General features: G+C 38.1%; 1 protein-coding gene and 1 pseudogene across 7 annotated transcripts in view; one reads left to right on the top strand and one right to left on the bottom strand.

Moving 5' to 3' along the window:
* Positions 1-328: 328 nt before the first annotated feature.
* Positions 329-27,270, top strand: part of LOC130851184 (cytochrome c oxidase assembly factor 1 homolog) — an 88,216-nt gene continuing 61,274 nt past the window's right edge. For 2 of the 7 annotated variants that reach the window (XM_057731110.1, XM_057731106.1), the window contains exon 1: positions 329-422. The gene's annotated coding sequence lies outside the window, so the exon portion shown is untranslated. Of the gene's footprint in view, positions 423-886; positions 906-3,065; positions 3,087-27,270 lie in introns of those variants that run through there. The other 5 variants (XM_057731107.1, XM_057731111.1, XM_057731112.1 and 2 more) reach the window with 5 other exon arrangements.
* Positions 20,863-22,173, bottom strand: LOC130851182 (26S proteasome regulatory subunit 4-like; annotated as a pseudogene).

Genomic DNA, 27,270 nt, shown 5'->3' on the forward strand with positions numbered 1-27,270 from the left:
GGTTTCGCATACTCGGAGGTGAACCAAAGCACCAGATCCCTGCGAGGAGCAACACGAACTAAGTGGTTTCAATTTCCTCGGCAACCGCTGCTGGACTGAATGTATGTCGAGGGCTAACGGGCGCAGAAAACAAAAAGCGGAGTTTTGAGGAGACGAATCCCCTCCCAGATCGGAGACAGGCTTCCGAGAAGCCGAGCCGCTAAATCAATGTCAGATGGGGACCCGCCCCCGGGGGCGCCCGAGATCCGCCCTCGGCCAGCTGCTCGCGCGTCCCGACGCTCTAGCCGCGGGAGGAGGCTACGCCGGAAGTCTCGACTGCTCCTCGCGGGGTGTACCCACCTGCCGGCTCTTACCCCGCCCGCTCCCCACGCCTGCAAGGAGCCGCTGCGCGTTCCGCGGCGTGGCACGTCTGCGCCGGACAGGTTAGCGTCCCCGTGGGAGAGAGAGTCTGATCGCTCCCACCCCAGAAGCGTTTATTCCCGCAGTCCTGGAGGCCGCGTTCGCATGCCGGGTGGTCACGCAGGGGGAGGCCCTCGAGGGCCGCCTTCCTGTTGTCGCCGGGTCGCGACCTCCCGCAGCTGTGTGGTTGGCGCCTGGGGGCCCGCAGTGGGCTCAGCGCCTCGGGATGCTGCGAGGTTTCTACTCCCCGCCGCCCCTCTTTGTAGCTAATCGTGGTCTTGCCCTGTGGTCCTTGCTGAGCGTTCCTAGAGGTACCTTTGTGAACAGGTGGGGTCCTCTCGAAGAGGTGGAACGGGGCACTTTGTCGGTGGTCCCAAGTTACAGCAGTCTCAGGAGGACCCTGCCCGGTTGATTGTAGAAAGGAATTTCCTGGCTAGATGGTCTTAGTTTTTGTGTCATCACAGCTGAGCTCCATACGGGGCCTGACGATGCAAGAGATTTTCATTGTAAGTGATTTTCAGGTGTGTGTGTCTGATTGTCAATCTGTGTGTGTTGGGGGCGGGTATAGCGCTCGTAGGCTGTGTGTAATTTTAAAAATCGTTAGTGTGTTTTGCTTGTTGCTTCTTCTGCTCTTTTCTCGTTCCACCTTATTCTCACCTGAGGGGTTTTGCTCTACCTCACCTTTGGATAGAAGTACCAATTCTCTACCTAGGCTTTACACATTTAAAACACAAAGATCTGTGATAATCCTCTCCTTAAAATCTTACTGACCTTCACATTGTTTTAGGATAATACAAGTTCCTTAGGCTGGCTTCAAGACCCTTCAAGGTCTTGCTTCTGCTGAATTTTTTAGTCTCATCTCTTTTCACGGAAGCACACCTATACACACACACTGTATGCCCCTGTCATGCCAACCTGCAGTAATTTCATCTCTTTGGCTATGACAGTTTTATAGTGGTTGAACCACATTTGGAAATTTATTTTTTCATTTAGTCAGAATGTATTGAATCGCTGATATTGCCAAGTACTGTTTTAGGAGCTGGGGGTATAATGGGCGGAAAAAAAACCCCAATCTGTAGTCCTTTTGAAAAATAACAGCTTAATCGAGATATGGTTCAAATCCCATAGAATTTTAAAACGTACATTAATTTTTGGTGCATTCACAAAGTTGTACAACCAACACCTGAATCAAATTTAAAACATTTTCATCACTTCCAAAAGAAGCCCTGTGCCCATTAGCAGTTTCTCCTGATTTTCTCCTTACTCCACCCGGCTCTTAGCCCTAAGGAACTACTAATCTCCTGAATATATATTTGCCTATTCTGGACAATTCATATAAGTGAAGTCGTAAATTATGTGATCTTTTTTGATTGTCTTTCACTTAATATGCATGTTCATCCACGTTGTAGCATGTATCAGTACTTCATTCCTTTTTATTGCTAGATAATATTTTGTTGTATGGATATACCACATTTATTTATCCATTGGTCAGTTGATGGACATTTGGGTTGTTTTGGCTAATGCTGCTGTGAACATTCATGCACAAGTTTTTGTGTGAACGTCATGATATCATTTCTCTTGAGTATACACTTAAGAGTGGAATTGCTGGATTGTATGGTAATTCTATGTTTAACATTTTAAGGAACTACCGGAGTGTTTTTTAAAGCAGCTGCACCATTTTATATTCCTATAAGCAGTGTATGAAGGTTCTGATTTCTTCACATTCTTGCCAACACTTGTCAATATCTGTTTTGTTTTTGCTTTTTTAAATGCTAGCCGTCCTTGTGGGTGTGAAGTGGTATCTCGTGGTTTTGATTTGTATTTCCCTGATAGCTAATGATGTTGAACATGTTTTCGTGTGCTATTGGTCATTGGTATATCTTCTTTGGAGAAATGTCTATTCATATTCTTTGCCCATTTGAAAATTAGGCTATTTGCTTTTTATCATTGAGTTGTAAGAGTTCTTTATATATTCTAGCTACAAGTCCCTTATCAGATACATGACAGTCATATGGATTATGCTGTAGTTCCTTTAAATGGAAAGCACGTGAGGTTAATTTTTAGTCTTCCTGGAGACCATGGTATAGATCTGTGCAGTAATTTAGAATGAATTACTATGTATGAAATACTGGGCCCAGGAAAAATGAGGGGAAGGACCTGTGAGCAGCATTTTAGATTTGAAAAATGAAGCAGGGGGAAAACAGTTTATGTAATTTTTCCATTCCCTACTGAGTTTTGTCTTTTGCTTATTGATTTGTAGGAGTTCTTTGTGTGGAAATATTAACCCATTGACTGTTGGATATGGGGCAGATATTTTCAGTCTATTTGCTTGTTAACTTTGTGTTATATCTTTTACTGTACTGATGCTTTACATTTTTGTATAGTCAAAGACTGTCAGTCTTTTCCTTTAAAAGGCTGCTGGGATACTGATGTAGTTTGGGATACTGTTCTTAAATGCTGGGAATTACAGAAACTGACCCAGTGGTTCCCTGGTTAGTGTGACATCTGAGTCCCTGCTACTGTATTTAGCTTTGCAGGTAGGCTTTATTGTGCTTCATTCTGTTGTGCTTTGCAGTTACTGTGTTTTTTACAAATTGAAGGTCCATGGCAAACCTGCATCAAGCAAGTCTATCTGCACCATTTTTCCAACGGCATTGGCTCACTTCATGTCTCTGTGTCACATTGTGGTAATTCTCAAACTTTTTCATTATTATTATATTTGTTATGGTGATCTGTCATCAGTGATCCTGGATGTTCCCATTGTAATTGTTTTGGGGTGCCATGAACTGTGCCCATATAAGACAGTGAGTTTAACTGAGAAGTGTCACGTGTATTCTGACTGCTCCACCAACGGACCATTACCCCATTTCTCTCCCTCTTTTTGGGCCTCCCTATTCCCTGAGACACAGCAACATTGAAATTAGGCTAGTTAATAACGCTGGAGTGGCCTTTAAGTGTTCAAGTGAAAGTAAGTACTGCACTTCTCTCACTTTAAGTGAAAAGCTAGAAATGACAAGCTGGTGAGGAAGGCATGTCGAAAGCTGAGATAGGCTGAAAGCTAGGCTTCTTGCACCAAACAGTTAGCTCATTTGTGAATGCAAAGGAAAAGTTCTTGAAGAAGATGAAAAGTGCTACTCGAGTGAACACACAAATGATATGAAAGCAAAACAGCCTTATTGCTGATATGGACAAAGTTTTAGTGTCTGGGTTAGAAGATCAAACCGACCACAAAACTCCCTTAAACCAAAGCCTAATCCAGAGTAAGACCCTAACTCTCTTAACATTCTGTGAAGGCTGAGAGAGATGAGGAAGCTTCAGAAGAAAAGTTTGAAGCCAGCAGAGGTGGGTTCATGAGGTTTAAGGAAAGAAACCATCTCCATAACATGTAAGTGCAAGGTGAAGCAACAAGTGCTGCAACAAGCTGCAGCAAGTTATCCAGAAGATCCAGCTCAGATCATTAATGAAGGTGGCTACACTAAACAGTGAATTTTCGGTGTAGATGAAACAACATTATATTGGAAGAAGATGCCATCCAGGACTTTCATAGTTAAGAGAAGTCACTACTTGGCTTCAAAGGGCAGGCTGACTCTCTTGTTAGGGGCTAATGCAGCTGCTGACTTCTAGTTAAAGCCAGTGCTCATTTATCATTCCAAAAATCCTAGGGCCCTTACGCATTATGCTAAATGTGCTCTGCCTTGCTCTTTAAGTGGCAAAACAAAGCCTGGATGACATCACATCTGTTTACAGTATGCTTTACTGGCTGTTTTAAGCCCACTGTTTAGACCTGCCGCTCAGAATAAAAGATCACTTTCAAAATACTACTGCTCATTGACAACACACCTGGTCAACCAAGAGCTCTGATGGAGCTGTACAATGAGATTAATGTGGTTTTTCATGCCTGCTAACACAACTGTTCTGCAGCCCATGGATCAAGGGGTAGTTTCAACTCTCAAGTTTTATTATTTAAGAAATACATTTCTATTTTTTTATACAACAGTTGATTGAACCTGGTGTACCCCCCAAAAAATAAAAAAAATAAAAAAAAAGAAATACATTTCTTAAGGGTAAAGCTGCCAGAGATAGTGATTCCTCTGATGGATCTGGGCTAAGTCAGTTGAAGCCCTTTTGGAAAGGATTTACCATTCTAGATGCCATTAAGAACATTCATGATTTACAGGAAGAGGTCAAAATATTAACAGGAATTTGGAAGAAGGTGATTCCAACCCTCATGGATGACTTTGAGGGGTTCAAGACTTCAGTGGAGGATATAACTACAGATGTGGTGGAAACAGCAAGAGAGCTAGAATTAGAAGTGGAGCCTAAAGATGTGACTGAACTGCTGTGATCTCATGATAAAAGTTTAATGGATGAGGAGTTGCTTCTTATGGATGAGCAAAGAGAGTGCTTTCTTGAAATGGAATCTATTCCTGGTAAAGCTGCTGTGAAGATTGTTGAAATGATAACAGATGATTTAGAATATTACATAGACTTAGTTGTTAAATCAGTGACAGGGTTTGAGAAGATTGACTCCAATTTTGATAGAAGTTCTACTGTGGGTAAAATGCTATCCAACAGCATTGTCTGCTACAGAGAAATCATTTGGGAAAGGAAGAGTCAATCAATGTAGCAAACTTAATTTGTTGTCTTGTTTTAAGAAATTGCCATGGCCACGCCAGCCTTCAGCAACCACCACCCTAATCAGTCAGCAGCTGCCAACGTCAAGGCAAGACCCTCCACCAGCACAGAGATTATGATTCTTCTGAAAGCTCATATGATGGTTAGCATTTTTTAGGAATAAAGTATTTTAAAATTATGTATAGTGGTTTTTTTAAAGACATAATGCTATTACACACTTAATAGACTGCAGTATAGTGTAAACATAACTTTTATATGCCCTGGGAAATGAGAAAATTTGTGTGACTCACTTTATTGCAATATTCGCTTTATTGTGGTGGTCCGGAGCCAAACCCACAAGATCTCCAAAGTGTGTCTGTAGAGCGTTCATTGTTTCAGACACTTGACTCTTTATCTCTCTGCCTTGAAGAATATGCTAAAACCTGCTTCAGCTTTGTTGGTTCATTTGATTTTCTATTTCAAACAGACTCCTAGAAGGTACTTCCTTATTCTCATCATCATGTTTAATCTACTGCATTAGATTTGTGAGAACTGTATTGGACAGTTGGTCATCAAATAGTAGGTACTTATTACATGTCAGCAGAAGTTCATTTGAAAATTGTATGTGTGCAGAGCTTGATTGTAACTGCTGGTTCTATATTGATTGGGGCATGCTGGGGATAGTAGTTTTATAAAATCCTGTTAACATTTTGGTGTTTGTTTTTCTCATTTCATTGGTTTATTTATTAGTATTATTTTAGATTGATTGTTTATGGGTGTGTTGGGTCTTTGTTGCTGTGCACGGGCTTTATCTAGTTGTGGTGACTGGGAGCTACTCTTCATTGTAGTGCGCGGGTTTTTTCATTGCAGTGGCTTCTCTTGTGGAGCACAGGCTCTAGGTGCGCGAGCTTCAGTAGTTGTGACACATGGGCTCAGTAGTTGTGGCTCGCAGGCTCTAGAGAGCAGGCTTAGTAATTGTGACACGTGGGCTCAGTTGCCCTGTGGCATGTGGGATCTTCCTGGCCCAAGGATCTAACCCGTGTCCCCTGCATTGGCAGGCAGACTCTTAACCACTGTGCCACCAGGGAAGCCTTCATTTCATTGGTTTAAAGGTAATTGAGGTTTTTTTTAGGGTCTCTGACATTTTGAGCAACTGAGGAAGGCTGTATACCATAGCTCCCTAGGAAAAGTTGCATTTCTATTTCATATGCAATATCTGAGTCTTCATTATTTCCCTGTGGCCTGATTTGTTAGCAGGGCTTGGTGTTTCTTGCTCTACTGTTTGTTTGTTTTTTTAATTGTGGTAAAATGTACATAACATGAAATTTTGCATTCTAACCATTTTAAGTGTGCAATCCAGTGACATTAAGTACATTTCATGTTGTTGTGCAACTATCACCACCATCATCTCCAGAACTTTTATCTTCCCAAACTGAAACTCTGTATACCTGTTAAATAATAATTCCCCACTCCCACCATCTCCAGCCCCTTGTAACCACCATTCTACCTTTTGTCTCTGGAATCATACAGTATTTGTCCTTTTGTGTCTGATTTATTTCACTTTGCATAATGTCTTTAAGATTCATCCATGTCATAGCATATTGCAGAGTTTTCTTCCTTTTTAAGGCTAAATAACATTCCATTGCGTGCATATATCACGTTTTGTTTATCCATTCATTAGTTCATAGACATTTGGGTTGTCCATGTTGGCTATTATGCATAGTGCTTCTATGAACATTGGTACGCAGTTAACTGTTTGAATTCTTTTGAGTGTGTCCCTAAGTGGAATTGCTGAGTCATAGGGTAATTCTCTGTTTAATTTTTTGAGGAACCGTTCATATGCTTCAGTGTTTTATGTTAGTCACATAAAATAGGAGATTTAAAAGAACTGTGTAATGTAGGCATGTATTAATGACCACGTTTACCTTTCTAAAAATATAAATTCAAAGAGCCACCTCCTAGTTGAAGGAATTTAGGGGTTTTTGTCTTAGGACTTGGAGATCTTGGAGTTTTAAAATTATATTCTAGAATTCAGATTAAATAACAGGTTTATCTGGATAGGTTCCCAAATCCTAAACTTCTTTATGATCTAAGCTGCTTTTTTTTTTGTTTTGTTAATTCTTTCTCTGTATTCAGTCTTTCTGGGCAAATTACTCATCATGGCAGATGGTAAGATGGAGGTGATTTTGCATATTTGTATCTTTGCAAAGGCCTGGATTGTTCTGTTATCATTCTGCTGCTCTAGTTGGCTACTTTGGCAGTTACTCAGGTATGCTGTGAATACTGCTGCTTCTGACAAGCAGGTTCACCTCCCCTGGTGCAAAGATATCCATGTTATTAACTAGTGAAAAGTGAGAGATGACCAATATTATTCTTTTATTACTGTACAGTTATTTTTTCAACTATTCCCCTGATGTTGGAAGTGTAAGTTTTTTTGGGTACTGGGATCCCTCTCAGTAACTGGCCTCCCTGAGATAAATGGGGAAGTGTAGCTAAATAGACAACAGTATGACTCAACCAAATCTTAGAAAACTAAGATCTCATGCCTTCCAGACCCTCCCTCATCCCCTTTCCCTGCAATTGCAACATCTTTCATAAACTCCCTGTTTAATATTTCCTCATCACTGTTATAGCCCATACCCTGTGGTAAACAGCAGAGATGGAAGGAATAAATGCATTAATGTGACTTTTGCTCTCAGTTTGGGTCCATTTGTCATCCATCTTGTGGCTCTTGGCACCTTACAGCATTTGGCATCTACAGATGCTCTAGAAAGGTCCTCAGATGGATTTGGATGCTCCAGACTCTTGGAACTTGAATATAACTTAGATTTGTATGTGATTTCCCTAGCATCCAGCAAGTATCAAGATTACGTAGTTGCTGGGTACCCAGCTTGGCCTGTTTATGCCTCAGCTCTTTGAGTAAGACAAAACACAATCACATAAAAATGCCTTTATAAGACTTTTTTTGAGGTTACCAGACAAAGGTGAATATTAATTCCTAGTTTTTGGTAATAGACTGTTACTGTTCATCAGACTTGTCTATACTAGGGACAAAGTGATTTACTTCCAGTGTATATCAGTAGCCTTTAGAAACACTTCCAGGTCCATATTTAAGTATTCTAACATGTTTATGTCAAATTAGGACCTTTCTAATTTTATTTGGACTGCAGGCCTTTGAGCTATAAATGGCAAAACTGTTGAATTTTATGTGAATACTTTTGCATTCTAACTTTTTATGATTTTTCCTCCTTTCTATAAACATATGGCACTGGGTATTTTTATTGTCTTAGCCTGTATCTGTCTTAAAAAATTAGCATACAGTAAAATTGACTAAACCAAATTTTACCTTTTGGTTTAGTTCTTTGAATTTTAATATGTGTATAGATTTGTGTAACTCCAGCTATAATCAGGATACACCTCACTTCAAAAACTCCCTCAATTTCCTCCCACCCTCAGCTTTAATGAGATATAATTGACAAATAAAATTGTAAGATGTTAAAAAAATAATAAAACCGTTAGATGACAAAAAACAAATAAACAATAAGTAAATAAAACAAAACAACCAAAGAAAACTCCCTTGTGCTGTTTGTGGTTACCTTTCTGTCACCCGGATAACTGAAAACAAAAAAGTGAATATCATTTTGTGCTTTTTATTGTGGGAAGGAGTAAGGTCGTGTCCCTTTCTTTTCTCTTTACCAGTGATTTTTATCCAAATGTGATGGGCTAAAAAGGACAAAATAAGCATAATCCCTTTTCATTTTCTTTGAGAAACTTGCAAATTTTCTCACAAACTTGATTAGGAATAAAAACGTCTTGCTTGTGATGCCTTCCAACAGGTGGCAGTGTTGTGCTATAACAGGACATAAAGATTGTCTACTGGAAAATAACTTTTAAGTTTTTACTTCAGGAAAACAGGACAGTTAATTAAGAAATAACACTGAACTCTAGAATCTATTTTCTTTGGATCTATTCCAAAAATCTGTCTTATTCCTAGCAAAACAATCTGTGGATAAAAACATCCTTTACTTCTTTTATATTTGTTTTCAGATAGTTTTAAATGTTTGCAGAGTTAGGAGTTAACTCTTTCTTTAAGGTGGTAAGAATAACTCCAGTGTTATGGATGAATCTGTGAGTCACAGAATCTTATCCATGAGACTTAAGGTGTTTTATATTCCAACCTTCTGTATTAGAGGTAGGAACCCCATCTATAACATCCCTCACAACTGCTGGCATTAATTAATCAGCAAATGGAGCAAATGCAGAAGAAAGACACAGATTTTGATTGCCAGCTTCCTGAGTTTGAAGCTTTAATGGAGATATTCAGTGAGAAATAATGAAGTGGAGCTTGTGAGACATTCACACTTAGGTGACTCATAGGTTTTCAAACCTAACCCACCCAAAAAGGGATTCTTTTTCTCCTTATACATCCAGCAACTTATATCTGACAGTATATACTTCCCTGGGAACTGGGACCAACATTTATCCAGATGCTCATGCAAGATACCTGGGAGAGTGGTATCATTTTTAAGATCTTTCAACATTCTTTTAATTCTACCTCTTAGGTAGAATTTCTCAGACCTGGTTACTTCACCTCCACCTCTGTCATCCTAGTCCAAACTACCTTTTCCTCTCATCTGGATACTGCTTCCTAATTGGTCTGCCCAAATGTGTTAATACTTCTACCTTATTTTTCACACAAAAGCTATTTTAAAAAATATAAAATATGATCATGTCAAACTCCTGCTCGAAACTCTTCTTTCATTTGCCTTTTATACTTAGAATAAACCTGAAATATTTAACTTGACCCACAACAATCCTCCCTTCCAGCCCCACCCTGTACTCTGGCCACTGTGCTTACTGCTATAGCCTCACATCAGGCCACTATTCCCTTGTTCTCTGTGCTCCAGCCTCTCTAGTGTTTTCTTTATTCCTTGATTGGAGGAGGGGCGGAGAATAGAACAGGGAGACCTGTTCTTAAGCCAACATGCATTTTAGGTAAAGAAGCGATCACTTAGTAATTTATTGAAGTTCTTGGCTCATGGGGCCATTTTCATAGGAATAAGGAACTCATTGCTTTGTCAGTTTTCAACTCCTCAAATTAAATCTAGGGATAAATGCACATCTGAGTTCAGATTCTGTGTGGAAAAAAAATTATATCCTGACTGAGAAAAGGAAATTTAGGACCAGGCAGTCATTGCCTGTTATATTCCAAGTGTGGCCAATCCTTTGTATTTGAGAGCTTTCACTCAGTGTGCCTAAAAAGACTCTATTTTTGTAATTTCATCCTCCTAGCATTTAATTATGCATTAACTTTGTTTTTCATGTGTGTGAGTCTTGCCTCAGCAACCAGTTGGACCACACAACCATTTGGGGCCCAGATGCTGTTGGTGGTATCCCAAATAAGTGACAGTCATGCAGCCTGTTCTTGAGCTTCTTGCTTCCCAGGGCGTTTCATTCCTCTTTGGGGTAGTTTTGTCTGTGTTAAGAAGTTCTTCTCTATCTTGTACCAGATCTCTGGCTTGCAGTTTTCCCACACTGGTTCTGGCTTTCCCTGGAGGCATAGAGAACAAACCTAACTTCTCTTCTCCAGTTAGCTCTTTAGTTATTGAAGTAGCTGTTGTAGCTCCCAGCATATTTTCCTTGATAAATCTTTTAAGTTTCTTCGACTATTTCTCATTGTGTTCACTATTCTGGGCACTTTCTACTGACTGTCCTCTAGTTTAGTGTTTGAAAGTGTGTTTTGAGACTACCTGCAACACACTCACTTAAGATACTTGTTACTAATGAAGATTCCTATTGGATTAAGGTTGTAGATTGATTTCTGATCTTACTCCCTATTGGTACCCCACTAAAACTATAGTAAAGACTGAAAGGATAGAACATCGGGAAAGGAAACAAGAGCAGTACAATTTGAGAAACTTAAAAGCCCAAGCAAGAGTAAAGGGAAATTTATCTCGACACTCAACAGTTTATGGTTCATGTAAATTGGCAGAAGGAAAAACTGAAACTGACCATATTTACCCTGTAAATCCTCAAAAAGCTCAAGAACTGGGCAATGCCAGGTGTCTCTGGAAATTGGGATACAAGGGACATAAAATAAGGAAGACTGGGTGAATATTGCTGATTGATAACTCCCAATTGATGCAGTTCACCTTGGGACAGATTCTGGAAGCTCAAAGCAATGATCTCTGAATAATGTAGCATTTCCTTATGGGAAGGCATTCCTAGCATTTCTCAGGAAATTTTTTGTTTTTTCAAATCCCAAATCCTGAGGAAAGTCATTTAAAAAGTCAGGAATACAGAAAAAAGGAATTTAAAATTTCTGAGAATTAAAGCTTAACAATCAATATTATTGGATACCATTGGTTCTAAGAGTTCCACTGGCATCAAGTGGAAAACAAGAACTGGGCATGCTGACACTGAGTAGAAAGTAAAGGTCTGGGAACTGAGACAGAAGCATCTGGGAGAAAAGCATCATGATTTAATCAGTGGTCTTACTCATAGCTGTTGCCATCTTATAGATATGTTTTCATGCTCTATCTGCTGCTAACAGGTATCCTTACAAGTAAAATAAATTTATATGCATCATAAATGCTATGAGCGGTGTCCCAAGAAATAACAAATTTGGGAGCAAAATCTGTAAATTGGCAGTTAAAACATAGTATTCTGTGTGGTACTGTTAACCTTGCTATGAGAGCTCAATGTTGTATATGTAAATATTACCCAATAATGGTTAATAATGTTTGCTGGTGTTTTCAAGTTCAGAATATTCACTGATAGACTATAGTTTTAGGGTTTGTGGTTTTTTTGTTTTTGTTTTTTTTTATAAATACAGAGGAATTGAAAGGAAGGTATGAATGTTTTTGTGGAATAGTCCAATATGCAATGAGAACTTAATCTACAGTTTGAATTAGTAAAAGCAATATTTCAAACCCAAACCAAAACCAGAGTAAGCAAACAAAATAGTTTATCATTAAAAAAAAGCATAGGAGCTTATGTGAAGCAACATGTACCCTAACACTGAACTTGAGGGATGCTTTTTTTTGTTTGTGTTTTCTCACGTTTTATTTTTTTCCTTCAGATCTTTTTTGGAGTATAATTACTTTACAACATTGAGCAGTTTCTGCTGTATAACAAAGTGAATCAGCTGTATTTATACATATATCCCCATATCCCCTCCCTCTTAAGCCTCCCTCCCATCCTTCCTATCCCACCCCTCTAGGTCATCACCAAGCATCCACTTGATCTCCCTGTGCTATGCAGCAGCTTCCCACTAGCTGTTTTACATTTGGTAGTGTATATATGTCACTGCTACTGTCCCACTTTGTCCCAGCTTCCCCTTACCCGCCATGTCCTCAAGTCCGTTCTCTATGTCTGCGTCTTTATTCTTGATGAACCTGCCACTAGGTTTATCGGTACCGTTTTTTGGTGTTTTTTTCTTAGATTCTGTATGTATGCATTAGCAGATGGTATTTGTTTTTCTCTTTCTGGCTTCACTCTGTGTGACAGACTCTAGGTTCATTCACCTTGCTACAAATAACTCAATTTCATTCCTTTTTATGGCTGAGTAATATTCCATTGTATATATGTGCCTCATCTTCTTGATCCATTCATCTGTTGATGGGCATATAGATTGCTTCCATGTCCTGGCTGTTGTAAATAGTGCTGCAGTGAACATTAGGATACATGTATCTTTTTGGATTATGGTTTTCTCAGGATATATGCCCAGTAGTGGGATTGCTGGGTCATATGGTGGTTCTATTTTTAGTTTTTTTAAGGAACCTCCATACTGTTCTCCATAGTGGCTGTATCAATTTACATTCCCATCAGCAGTGTAGGAGGGTTCCCTTTTCTCTGCACCCTCTCCAGCATTTATTGTTTCTAGATTTTTTGATAATGCCCATTCTAACTGGTGTGAAGTGGTATCTCATAGTGGCTTTGACTTGCATTTCTCTGATAATTAGTGATGTTGAGCATATTTTCATGTGTTTGTTAGCCATCTGCATGTTTTCTTTGGAGAAATGTCTGTATAGGTCTTCCGCCCATTTGTGAATTGGGTTGTTTGTTTTTTTTGATATTGAGCTGCATGAGCTGCTTGTATATTTTGGAGATTAATCTTTTGTCAGTTGCTTCGTTGGCAAATATTTTCTCCCATTCTGAGGATTATCTTTTTGTCTTGTTTATGGTTTCTTTTGCTGTGCAAAAGCTTTTGTTTCATTAGGTCCCATTTGTTTATATCTGTTTTTAATTTCCATTATTCTAGGAGGTGGGTCAAAAAGGATCTTGCTTTGATTTATGTGAGGGTTGCTTTTTGATAAACTCTGAATTTGACCAATGTCAACACAAAATGAATGAAATTTTTCTACATCTGGAATATTTGTTATGAAAGACTATCAAAAAGGACAAATAATACATGATATATTTTAAAATTTCATTTTTAGAATGATAACTTCTAAATATTTATAGTATTTCAACTTTTACAAGAGTTTTTAGTTGGCATTTATTTTATATTGATCTTTCTTAAGGTCTCTTTTTTTTTCTCAGATTTCTTGAGATAGTGATATATAATATTATGTAAGTTTAAGATGTACAGCGTGGTATTTTGGTACATATATGTATTTTGAAATGATTGCTACAATTGGGTTGGTAAATACCTCTATCACCTCACATAATTACCATTTGTGTGTGGGTGTGTGGTGAGGATTTACGATTTACTCTCTTAGCAACTTTCAAGTATATAACACAGTATTAACTATAGTCACTACACTGTACACTAGATCCCCAGAATTTATTCATCTTATACTTGGAAATTTGTACCTCTTGACCAACATCTTCTTGTTTCCCCAATCCTGAGCCCCTGGCAAACACCATTCTCTGCTTCTATGAGTTTGGCTTTATAGATTCCTCATATAAGTGATATCATACAGTAGTAAATGTATCTCTCTTAACTCATTTCAACTCATAGTGTGCTCAAGGTCCATTGATGTCCCAAATAGAATTTCCTTCATTTTCTTTGAATGACTGAATAATATTCCAGTGTATGTATACATAACCATTTTTTATCCATTTGTCTATTTTAATGGACATTTCGGTTATTTCCATGTCTTCACTACTGTGAATAATGCTCCACTGAACATGGGGAGTATGGATCTCTCTTTAACATAGTGATTTCATTTCCTTTGGATGTATACCCAGAAGTGGGATTGCTGGATCATATGGCAGTTTTATTTTTAATTTTTTGAGGAATCTCAACACTGTTTTCCATACTGCTGTACTGATTTACATTCCTACCAAAAATACACAAGGATTCCCTTTTTCCACATTCTTATCAACACTTATCTCTTGATTTTTTTTTTGACCATAGCCATTCTAACAGGTGTGAGGTGATATCTCATTGAGGTTTTGATTTCCATTTCCCTGATGATTAGTGATGTTGAGTATCTTTTCATGTACTTGTTTGTCATTTCTATGTCTTATCTAGAAAAATGTCTATTCAGGTCCTCTGCTCATTTTTTTAATCAGATTATTTGCTTTTTGCTATTGAGTTGTATGAGTTCCTTATATATTTTGGATATTAACCCTTATGAAATACATGATTTGCAAATATTTTCTCCTATTCTGTAGATTGCCTTTTCATTTTGTTGATTCTTTTGCTGTGCAAAAGCTTTTTAGTTTTTTTTTTAAGAATAATCCTAATGTTGTTGCCTTATTTATTGATTGATTTATTTATTGGCTGAGTTGGGTCTTCATTGCTGTGCATGGGCTTTCTCTAGTTGTGGAGAGTGGAGGCTACTCTTTGTTGTGGTGTGTGGGCTTCTCATTGCATTGGCCTCTCTTGTTGTGGAGCACAGGCTCTAGGTCCATGGGCTTCAGTAGTTGTGGCACATGGGTTCAGTAGTTGTGGCTTGAGGGCTCCAGAGTGCAGGCTCAGTAGTTGTGGCACATGGGCTTAGTTGTTCCGTGGCATGTGGGATCTTTCTGGACCAGGGCTCGAACCCGTGTCCTCTGCATTGGCAGGTGGATTCTTAACCACTGCACCACCAGGGAAGTCCTAAAAGTTTTTTAGTTTGATGTAGTCCCATTTGTTGATTTTTTTCTTTTGGTGTCATATCTTAAAAAAATTATTGCCAAGAAAATGTCAAGGATCTTTTAATCTTATTTTCTTCTAGGAGTTTTATGGTTTAAGGTCTTACAGCTAAGTCTTTAATAATCCATTTCTAAGTTCATTTTTGTGAGTGGTGTAAGAGAGAGTTTCGATTTCATTGTTTTGCATGTATTACCCAGTTTTCCCAGCAATATTTATTGAAGAGACTGTCCTTTCCCTATTGAGTATTCTTGGCTCCCTTGTCAAATATTGGTTGACCACATATGCATGGGTTTATTTCTGGGCTCTCAATTCTGTTTCATTGATCTATGTGTCAGTTTTTATTCCAGTATCATACTGTTTTGATTACTATAGCTTTGTGATATAGTTAAAAATTAGCTGTTATTTCTTTAAGTAAGCTTTCTGCCCTTTCTCCCTCTCTTCTCCTTCTAAGACTGCAATAGTACATAGATGATTTCTCTTAATGGTGTCTCACAGTTCATACAGGCTTTCCTTATTCTTTTTCATTCTTTTTTCTTTGTTCTTTATCCATTCTCTGAGTGGATAATTTCAAAAGTTCTGCCTTTTATTTCATAGATTAATTCTGCTTGATTCATTTTGTTGGTGTTCTCTATTGTATTTTTCATTTCCTTCATTGTGTTCTTCATTTCCAGAATTTCTGATTGGTTCTTTTTTATTTCTATCAATCTGTGAAATTTTTAAAAAAAATTTGTTTCCTGATTTTAATGAATTATCTTTCTATGTTTTCTTGTAGCTCACTGAACTTCCTTAAAACAACTACCGTAATTCTTATTGTGTAAATTGCTGCTCTCCATTTCTTTGGGTTTGGCTACTAGAAAATACTGTTTCTTTTGTGTTGTCGTGTTTCCCTGATTTTTCATGTTCTTTGAAATCTTGCGTTATGTCCTCACATTTGAAGAAGCAGTCACCTCCTCCAGGCTTTACTGAGTGGCTTTGGGAGAGAAATACCTTGTCACCTGTTAGGAATCCTGAGGATTTCTCAGACCTCCTTCTTCTATGGGTACACTTGCTCCACATTCCTTGTACTCTCTTGTGGCAGAATTCTTAAGCTTATATGCCTTCTCTTGGTCCTACAAAGGTGGAGTGGGTGCTGACTGCCTCCCTTTTGTTTTCCCTAGGCCAGAGCTACATGTTCAAGTTTGTGGTTTCTCCTGGACTGGCTTTCTAGGCATGCTCACTAGCCATCTGCAATGGCTTGCTCTTGCTGCCATGGGGAGCATGCCAGGGAGCTGTCTGTGGGTGGGAGGGTATATGGGTGAAGCATGTGGAGTACTGGGGGTGCCCATGAGCCAGTTGTGGGGATCCACTGGGGAGGGGTTCCCAGTGGCTTGTGGGCAGGCCTGTAATAGAGTCTGCAAAGTGGTTAGTATGATCCGTGTCCCTTTGATATGTTCCTTTCTGACCCTTGGCTGTTTTTCTTTTAGCCACTCACTGCCCTGAGCTCACAACTCAGTACTCTGTATGGGGCCAGAGAAATGGGCCTTATTGGCAGCGTCCCACACAGCTGGTGAAGCTGAGCACTCACATGTTCTCATGTTCCCCTGCAGGAGAAATCACTGGGCAAGAAGGGCTCTCTTGGCACTGAGATGTGCCTCCTTTTGGGAGAGGTGATATGTTAAGTCAGACATTTTCTCTTACTGTCTTTAGTGGACACAGTCTTGGTCTTTTTTGTTTCACTCGTATGCTGGAACATCTCTGCTGGACTTCTGGATTTCTGCAAAGGCTCTCTTGTCTGTGGGTGGTTATCATAATTGGTGTTCTTTGGGGAGATGACAGTAGAAAACTCATGTTCTGCCATTGTGATGATGTCACTCTCTCCTAAAATATTTTATCATCCTGTGACTAATTCAGATAGAGATCAGTTTTACAGATTTGTCTAATACATAATCTTACCACAGTATATTGGTTCATGATAATGTGCATGGATTTATTACTGGATTTTTTTAAAAAGAGAAAACCTTTGAAACTTTTATTATAACCTTATTGTAGAAAAATGATTCACTATATATTTTTATGGTCACTCATTATTTAAAAATGCAGAAATGAAATGTCATGAAAAACAGAGAATAACTTGTGACTTGGGAAAGTTTGGTTCCTTGTTTCCAAATCCCAAAGATTAATGTCTGTTCAGAATTTGTAAATAATATTGGGAAATAAAGTCATAACTGTGATGAAAATAGAAGAATAAATGATTGTATGCATACTGAATATGGGGGCATTATTGCCCCACCCCCACTCCTACTCTCACCCCCATTTCTCCTCTAGGTTCTTAGAATGCTGGCAGCCAAGTAGGTGATTGAAATATTATTCTCAGAGGTTTCTAAGTAGCACCAGAGAAAACACCTGACATGAATTTCCTTGAGCAGCTGTCACCAAGCCCCACCCACAAGTTCAGTTATAACCTTTTTAGTCCTCTGCTCTTAATCGTAAGCAAACACCCAAATGTTACCAGTTATTTGAGGAAAGCCTCTTATATTGAAGGTGGAAGATGGGAACTGAAACAAATAAACGTGGAAAAGCAAATTGGAAGAGACTTTGCAAGGAGAAAAAAAAAACTCTCCCCCATTATTAATATATTAAGAGAGAGAAGAGATGAAGAGGAAAAAATTTTAAAATATTAATAGTAGAAATGAAATTTTAGGAGCATCGTAAGCTAATGTTTGGGAAATCTCCCAAAAACTAGACTGAAAAGACACATAGAAAATAAAAGAGAGAATACTTAGCAGACTGTTTCTGAATTTCAATACCCATATGATTAAGATCCAGGTAGAGAAAATAGGGGGAAATGAAAAGGAGAAAATAATAAATAATTCAAGAAGGTGATTCAAAATTGAAGGTTAGAGTTTTCAGATTGAATGTGCCCATTGAGTGCCCGACCTAGTAAGTGAAAATATACCCATGCTAAGGCACATCATTAGGAAATTTCGAAACACTGGGAGGCAAAGAGATGTGATTCTAGAATGCACAAAAAACAGCCTGTGTATAAAGGGTCAGGACTAAGAATGGCTTTGGATTTTTATGCAGCAACCTAGAGATGAGAAAACAGTGGAGCAATGCCTTCAGAATTCTGAGGGAAAATGATTTTGAACTTAGAAGTATGTACTCAGCCAAATTATAGCCAGCTAGAATAAAGATATTTTCAGACATGCGAGTTCTGAAAATATTTACTTCTCCTGTCCCCTTTATTAAAAGCTATTGGAGGGAATTCCCTGATGGTGCAGTGGTTAGGACTCTGCATTTTCACTGCTGAGGGCCTGGGTTCCATCCCTGGTCAGGGAACTAAGATCCTGCAAGCTGCGGGGCACTGCCAAAAAAAGAAAAAGCGATTGGAGGATGAGAAACACCAATTGACGGTAAACTAAGAAAAAGGAAGACGTGGGATACAGGAGATGCAAAAAGGAGGGAGTTGAGGGGATTCCCCAGAACTACTTCTGGGAGATTGCAAGGTGCTGGCTGTGTATCGTATGTGGAGGGCAACCACTCCACATGGAGGCCTGTGAATCAGGACCTAGAATTGTTTAAGGCAAATTACCAAGATGCTTGCTGTCACAGTTCTGTCTTTTTAACCTGAGGACAGAATACTCTGGTGAGCTTGATTCAGATTTATCTGTTCTTCACTTGGCTTCACCAAGTACTATATATACTTCTGGGTTTCCCCTCAGGCCCTGCTGTCTGGCTCAGCCGAGGATACTAGTTTCACCTCTCAAATATACTCTGTTTTGACCTACTCCTAAATCCTGATGGGTAGCTTAGAAACAAAAGATGAACAGAGCCTGCTCTCTCATCTATATATATTCCTGTTGTAAGTTCAGTGATTCTAGCCTGAATTACCCTGCTAGAAGCCCTGACTGTGGTTGATCTATGTTTTCCAGGATTCATGTCTTTGCCTCATAACTCATCACTTTTCTGGAGAGGAGTTCTGTTAGCTTTCTGGAAAGCTGAAACTGGACAGTGACACAGAGGCTGTTCAGTTTATCTTTCCCTTTCCTTCTTTACCATCCTTTATCTATAAGGGTACCATGCCCTTGTATATCTAGGTTTGTGATTTCTATTAAGTTTTTAAAAACTAAAAATGTATTGTTCATATATATATATACATATATACTTATATATATATTTGTGTACCAATGTATGTATTAAAGGCAAAACTAATCCAAAAAGCAAGGGAATGATTAACACAGAAGTCAGAAATCAGGATAACAGTTACCTTAGGGGAGGGAAGGGGATGGGATCAGGGGGCTTCTAAGGTCCTAGTAAAGATCTGTGTTTAAAACAGGGACAGTGGATACATGGGAATTCATTGTATTAATTTCTCTCTCTATGCATATATATATACACATATATGTGTGTGTATATATGTATATGTATATATAGGCTTGTATGTGTGTGATACATATGAAATAGAAACTTTTTTCTTTTTTTAAATTGAAACGTAGTTGACATATAGTGATTTATTGGTATTAGGTGTACATTTGATATTTATGTATATTGCAAAATGATCACAATAAGTCTAGTTAGCATTTATCACTATAGTACAAAATTTTTCCTTATGATGAGAACTTTTAAGATCAACTCTCTTAGCAGCTTTCAAATATGCGATACAGTATTATTAACTACAGTCACCATGCTGTACATTATAGCTCCATGAGTTATTTATTTTATAACTGGAAGTTTGTACCTGTTGACTCCCTTTATCTATTTTGCCAACTCCTCCCCCCCCCCCCCCCCCCCCCCCCGGCAACCACCAGTCTGTTCTCTGTATCTATGAATATCTTTTTTTTTCGTATATAAATGAGATCTTATGGTATTTGTCTTTCTCGGTCTACATTTCACTCAGTACAATGCCCTCAGAGTCCAACCATGTTATTGCAAATGGCAAGATTTCCTTCTTTTATATGGCTGAGTAATATTCCTTCATGTGAGTGTGAGGACATTTTCCTTATTCATTCATCCATTGAGGAACACTTAGGTTGTTTCCATATCTTGACTGTTGTAAATGATGCTGCAATAACATGGGGATGCATATATGAGGGTGAGTCAAAAATTATCCACACTCTGGCTATAGAATTTCTCCATCCAGAGTGAGGATAATTTTTGACTCATCCTCGTACCTTTTTGAGTTAGTGTTTTCATTTTCTTTGGATAATTACCTAGAACTGGAATTGCTGGAACATATGGTGTTCCTATTTTTAGCTTTTTTTGAGGAATCTGCATACTGTTTTCCGCTGTGGCTGCACCAGTTTACATTCCTACCAACTGTGCACCACGGTTCCCTTTTCTCCACATCCTCCCCAGCATTTCCCCCTTGTGTCTTTGATAATAGCCATTCTAATGGGTTTGAGATGATATCTCATCATGGTTTTGATGTGGATTTCCTTGATGATTAAGTGATATTGAGTATCTTTTCATGTGCCTGTTGCCATCTGTATATCTGTATGTCTTCTTTGGAAAAATGTCTATTCAGATTCTCTGCCCTTTTTTTTTTTTTTTTTTTTTTTTTTTTTTTTGAGAAAGAGCATGCTTTATTGGGAAGAGAGCATTACACATGACCAATAGACGAAGGCAGCCCCATGGGCATCCTACACATCATGCTCAAAAGGTACTCAGGATGCTTTGCTAATGAGGATCAACCAGAACATGGACCCCTGGGCAGCTTCCCCACCCTCACACCTTGGAGGGGTCAGGACACTCCCAACCTTTTCCTGGAAGGCAACTGTGGTCCACTAGAGATAGAGCCTCTCAGGGGTGCCTTCTTGTTTTTTATAAGAACATTTTATTTAGACTTTTTGAAGTCTTCATTTGTTACTTTCATTCTACGTTCTCTCAAGGCCATCAGACCAGCTTCTGTACAGATTGCCTTGCTGTCAGCACCAGAGAGGTCATCTTTAGCCATAATCAAGTCGTCCAGGGTTACGTCGTCAGCCAGTGTCATCCTGCTCGTGTGGATCTGAAAGATACGCTTCTTTGTCTTTTCATCAGGCAGGGGGAACTCGATTTTCCTGTCGATGCAGCGTGGTCTGATAAGTGCCGGGTCCAATGTCTATTCGGTTTGTGGCCATGATAACTTTCACGTCTCCCCTTGAATCAAACCCATCCAACTGGTTCAACAGTTCCAACATTGTTCGCTGAATTTCTCTCTCACCCCCGGAATTGGAGTCATACTTTTTCGTCCCAGTAGCATCAGTTTCATCAATAAACACAATGGATGGTGCCTGTTCGTCAGCAACTCGAAACAGTTCCTGAACGAGTTTGGGCCCATCGCCTAGGTACTTCTGAATAAGTTCAGAGCCAGCCACTCTCAAGAAAGTGGCCGAGGTTTGGTTTGCCACTGCCTTGGCTAGTAAGGTTTTACCTGTGCCGGGTGGACCATAGAGAATGACCCCGTTAGGGGGCTTTATACCCATCTCTTCGTAATATTCAGAATGAGTGAGAGGAAGCTCCATAGATTCCTTAATTTCCTGGATTTGGTTGTCCAGCCCCCCACTGTCAGCATAGTTCTCCTGGGGGGCCTTTTCAACCTTCATCACTGTGACCGAGGGATCCGTGTCATCCATCAGCACTCCTATCACAGCATGCATCTTGTGGTTGAGCAGGACCAAGCAGCCCATTTCCAGCAGATCCTTGTCTACAAGTGAAAGAATGCTGACATAGTGTTCTGAGTCCACAGACATAGACACGATGGCATGATTGTCATCAGTGATCTCTTCCAAGTTTCCTACCAACATTGGGATCCCCCTCAGATCATCCACCTTTGATCTTTCCTCTTGCTTTTCTTCCAAAGGCTTCATTTGTTCCTGATTTCTAATGAATTCTTCCTCCATGAGAAGATAGTCTTTAATTCTCTTTAACTTCAATAATTTTAACCAGCACTGAATGTGAAGTGTCACCAGGGGCAGTTTGCTGGCAGCATCTGGTGCCTTTGTTTTCTTCTTCTTTTTCCCCACTCTAGTTGGTACAGGAGGGTCATATTTCTTTTTCTTGTCCTTGTCATCCTTCTTTCCACCTCCAGGACCATGACCACCACTCTGACCCATCTTGCTTTGGCCGCTCGAGCCACTGCTGCCGAAGTGCACCCTCTCTGCCCATTTAAAACAAAATCAGATTGTGGGTTTTTTTGTTTGTTTGTTTTAAAGTTTGATGTAGTCCCACTGTTTATGTTTGCTTCTTTTGCCTTTGCTTTTGGTGTCAAATCCAAAAAATCTTCTCCAAGACAGATGTCAAGGAGTTTACCACCTATGTTTTCTTCTAGGAGTTTTATGGTTTCAATTCTCACATTCAATTCTTTAATCATTTTTAGGTGACTTTTGTGTGTTATATAAGATAGTGTTACAGTTTCATTGTTTTTACATGTGGTTTTCCAGTTTTCCCAACATTATTTATTGAAGAGACTGTTTTTTTCCCCCTTGCATATTCTTGGCACCTTTTTTTGTAAAATAATCAACCATACATATTCATGAGTTTATTTCTGGGGTCTGTATTCTGTTCCATTGATCTATGTGTCTGTTTTTATGCCAGTACCATGTTTTGATTATAATAGTTTTGTAATGTGATTTGAAATTAGCGAGCATCATGCCTCTAGCTTTGTTTTTCTTTCTCAAGATTCTTTGTCTATTTGGGGTGTTTTGTGTTCCACAGGAATCTTAGGATTGTTTTTTCTCTGTCTGTGAAAAATGCCATTGGAATTTTGATAGGGATTGCATTGAATCTGTAGATTGCTTTGGTTAGTATGGACATTTTAACAATATTAATTCTTCCAATCAATGAGCATGGAATATTATTTCATTTATTTGTGTCTTCTACAGTTTCTTTCATCAACGTCTTGTTTTCAGTCTACACGTCTTTTACCTCCCTTCGTTAAATTTACTCCTAGATATTTATTCTTTTTGATGCAGTTGTAAATGGGATTGTTTTCTGAATTTCTTTTTGTTGGTTTGTTAGTTGTAACCAAAAGATTTTTTGTTTGTTTGTTGATTTTGTATTCTGGAGCTTTACTGAATTTGTTTCTTAGTTTTAACAATTTTTTGGTGGAGTCTTTAGGGTTTTCTATATATAACATCATGTCAGTTGCAAAAAGTAATAGTTTTACTTTCTGATTTACCTTTTTGATTTGGATGCCTTTTCTTTTTCTTGCTCTGTATAGGAGTTCTAATACTATGTTGGATAAAAGTGGCTAGAGCGGGCATCCTTGCCTTGTTCCTGATCTTTGGGGAGAAGCTTTCAGTGTTTCACCATGAGTATATGTCAACTTTTCATATATGGCCTTTATTATGTTGAGGAATATCCTTCTATACCCACTTTATTGCGAATTTTTTTTTATCATAAATAGATGTGGAATTTTGTCAAATGCATTTCTGCATTGAGATGATTATAAGATTTTTATCTTTCATTTTGTTAATATTGTGTATCATATTGATTGATTTGTAGATGTTGAAACATCCTTGCATCCCTGGAATAAATCATGCTTGATCATGATGTATGATCCTTTTAATGGGTTGTTGAATTGTTTTGCTAATATTTTGTGGAGGACTTTTGCACCTGTGTTCATCAGGGATTTTCACCTGTAATTATCTTTTCTTGTAGTGTCCTTGTCTGGTTTTAGTGTCAGGGTAATGCTGGCCTCATAAAATGAGTTTGGAAGTGTGCTCTCCTCTTTCATTTTTTGAGAATAGTTTGAGAAGGATTGCTATTGTTTAAATGTTTTGTAAAATTCATCAGTGAAGCCATTTGTCCTGAAGTTTTGTTTGTTGGGAGGTTTTTGGTTACTCATTCAATCTCCTAGCTCATAATCAGTCTGTTCAGTTCTTTATTTCTTCGTGATTCAGTTTTGGTAGGTTGTATGTTTCTAGGAATTTGTCCATTTCTTGTAAGTTGTTCAATTTGTTGGCTTATAATTGTTCATAGGAGTCTTATTATCCTTTGTATTTGTGGTGTCAGTTGTAATATATTCTCTTTAATTTCTGATTTTATTTGAGTTCTCTCTCCTTTTTTCTTGGTGAGTCTAGCTAAGGTTTGTCAGTTTTGTTTCTCTTTTAACAAAAGCAGCTCTTGACTACATTGATCTTTTCTGTTCTTTTTTAAGTCTGTTTCATTTATTTCTGTGCTGATCTTTGTTATTTCCTTCCTTCTACTAACTTTGTGCTTCATTTGTTCTTTTTCTAGTTCTTTCAGGTGTCTTGTTAGATGCTTTGAGTTTTTTCTTGTTTCTTGATTTAGGCATTTATTGCTATGAACTTCTTTCTTAGAACTACTTTTGCTGCATCCTATAAGTTTTGGTAAATTTTATTTCTGTTTTCATTTGTTTCAAGGTATTTTGACTTCTCTTTTGGTTTCTTCTTTCACCATTGGTTATTCAGTAGCATGTTGTTTAATCTCCACATATATGTGAATTTTCCAATTTTCTTCTTGTAATTGATTTGTAGTTTCATAGCTTTGTGGTTAGAAAAAAATGCTTGATGTGATTTCAGTCTTTTTAATTTTTTAAAGACTTGGTTGTGGCCTAAGGTATGATCTTTCCTGGAGAATGTTCCATGTCCACTTGAGAAGAAGATGTATTCTGTTTGTTTTGCATGGATTTCCTATATATGTACGTGAGTCCATTTGGTTAGTGTGTCATCTAAGGCCAGTGGTTTCTATTGATTACCTGTCTAGATGATCTCTCTGTTGGTGAAAGTGTGGTATTAACATTCCCTACTATTATTGCATTGGTGTCTATTTCTCCCTTAGGTCTGTTAATATTTGCTTAAATATTTGTGTGCTTCTATGTAAAAATACCTAAGTATTTACAAATGTTATATCCTCTTGTTATATTGACCCCTTTTATCATTAGGTAATGACCTTGCTTATTTCTTACCACATTCTTTGTCTTAATGCCTATTTTGTCTGATACAAGTATGGCTACCTCAGATTTCTTTTGGTTTCCATTTGCATGGAGTATCTTTTTTTCATCCCTTCACTTTTAGTCTGTGTTTGTCCTCATACCTGAAGTGAGTCTCTTGTAGGCAGCATTTAGATAGATCTTGTTTTTGTTTGTTTGTTTGCTTGTTTTTATCAACTCAGCCACTCTGTCTTTTGATTGGAGAATTTAATCCATTTACATTTAAAGTAATTGTTGATAGGTATGTGCTTATTGCCATTTTGTTAATTGTTTTCTGGCTGTTTTGTAGAAACGTTTTAAAAATCAGATTTCTAGGCCTTATCTTCAGACTCAATGAAATAGAAACTTTAAAAATAATTTCCAGGACTCTACATTATAAATCTTACTCTTAGGTAAAAATTGTTACTCTGGTTGACCTGTTGTCCTATTAAGTGTATTTGCCCAGTATTTCTGAAGAGTACAGAATGAAGCAGGTCCATTTCTTCTCTACTTGTAGTTCCTGTGCTCTTGTGTATAGAAGGAAATGATTCTCTTCTGCCCAGTTATACCAGGGTGTATCATAGTGACCCCTTATCTTTTCATGAGTCTGTAATACTTAGTTTTTAAAAAATATTTTGTCAAAGTATAGTTGATTTACAATGTTGTATTTATGCTGTACAACAAAATGACTCAGTTATATACGTATGTATTCTTTTCCATTATGGTTTATCACAGGATATTGAATATAGTTCCCTGTGCTATACAGTAGGACCTTGTTGTTTATCTACGTGATACCTAGTTTTAATTTGTCAGAATATATCAAAAACCAAATCCCAGGGTTTCTGCTGTCACTGTAGTGGAATTGTAAAAAGTGTGGGGTGAGCTATTACATGCTTTTTAACATATATTAAAGACCTAAACTTTTTTTTTTAAACTTACAGTGCCAAGATTTAAGGGGGAAAAAGGCAGAAAAACCCAAGCAAACAAATGTAGTATTGTTTTCAAAGGTGACTTTGCTAGGGGCAGTAATGTCAAAAGGCTCCCATGTGACTTAACTACATTTAGTTACAATGAAATCCTGACAGCTGCCTGGCTGTTGTTTTAGAGTCACTTGCATACTCCCCAGTGGAAAATCTAGTTTTTCAGCTCAGTTGTGAAACAAGTATCACATGGATATTAGCACTTTGTTATTGGTGGAAAGGGCTTAGCAACTGAAGGTTTCTGTTAAGATCTGATATCCTGTACTTTATTTCCCTTTACTATTTTTTTGTTTGTAATTCGGGGCAGCAGTAATACCTGCTAGAGTTGGCAGGATGAAATGAGATTATTTATGTCAAGCACTTACCACAGTGCCTAGTTGCTAAAGAAATATTCGTTTATAGAATATTAATTCTATGAGCACCCTTTGCTCAAGCCAGACTTTTGGGAATTGTCTATGAATCTTTTCTCTCCTTTACCTACCAAAGATCTATCCATTTCATCTCCTTAATAGTGCTAGAGTGGCAGTGAGACATGACCCACATTTCATAACAATTGGGCTTTAAGCAGGCAGTAACTAAATCAATCCTTCAGGACATCAAGTTCTTGTGTACCTTTATTGGTAGTAATCACTATTAGTTTCTTAGAACTCTAAGAGGATTGTAGTAATTTTCACTTCTATTGGCAGAATTGGTACTTCTGTACCAATGTCATAATAAATTTGCCAGCATTGATAAAATTAGTTATCTTAACATTACTTATAGTAAGTTGAATAGGTAATAAAATAATACTTTATTGTTATTTTCACTTGTATGTATTTTTAGGCTTAACATTTTCACATGTGTAAGTTTATAGTCATGCAGGATATTGTAAAATGTGCACTTTGCACAAACACACTCCTGGGTTCAAATCTAGGCTGTGCATTTTTATGACCTCAGTCAAGTTATGTAAGTTTTCCACGGTTGCTTTGCCATGCTTTTAAAGTGGGTCGATAAGATTTAGTCAAATACAGGCTTGTGACAGTCATTAAAAGTGGTACATTTATGTGAAAATACAAAAGGCTGAGAAAAGCCAAGACGCTCTTCAAGAACAAAGTGGAACAACTTGTTTGATAGATCTCAAGATTTTTTTAATGAAAATTAAGTTATATTAATAAAGACAATGTTCTGTTGGTGCAAGGATACACAGTACTCTCCGTTCAATAGATCAGTGGAACAGCATAAGGAATCCAAAAACAAGCGTATGTGTACACAGATACTTGATTTATGAGAAAAGTGGCACTCAGAACAGTGGAAATGTT

The sequence above is a fragment of the Hippopotamus amphibius genome, chromosome 4 (assembly GCF_030028045.1).
Source record: "Hippopotamus amphibius kiboko isolate mHipAmp2 chromosome 4, mHipAmp2.hap2, whole genome shotgun sequence".
NCBI classification, from domain to species: Eukaryota; Metazoa; Chordata; class Mammalia; order Artiodactyla; family Hippopotamidae; genus Hippopotamus; species Hippopotamus amphibius.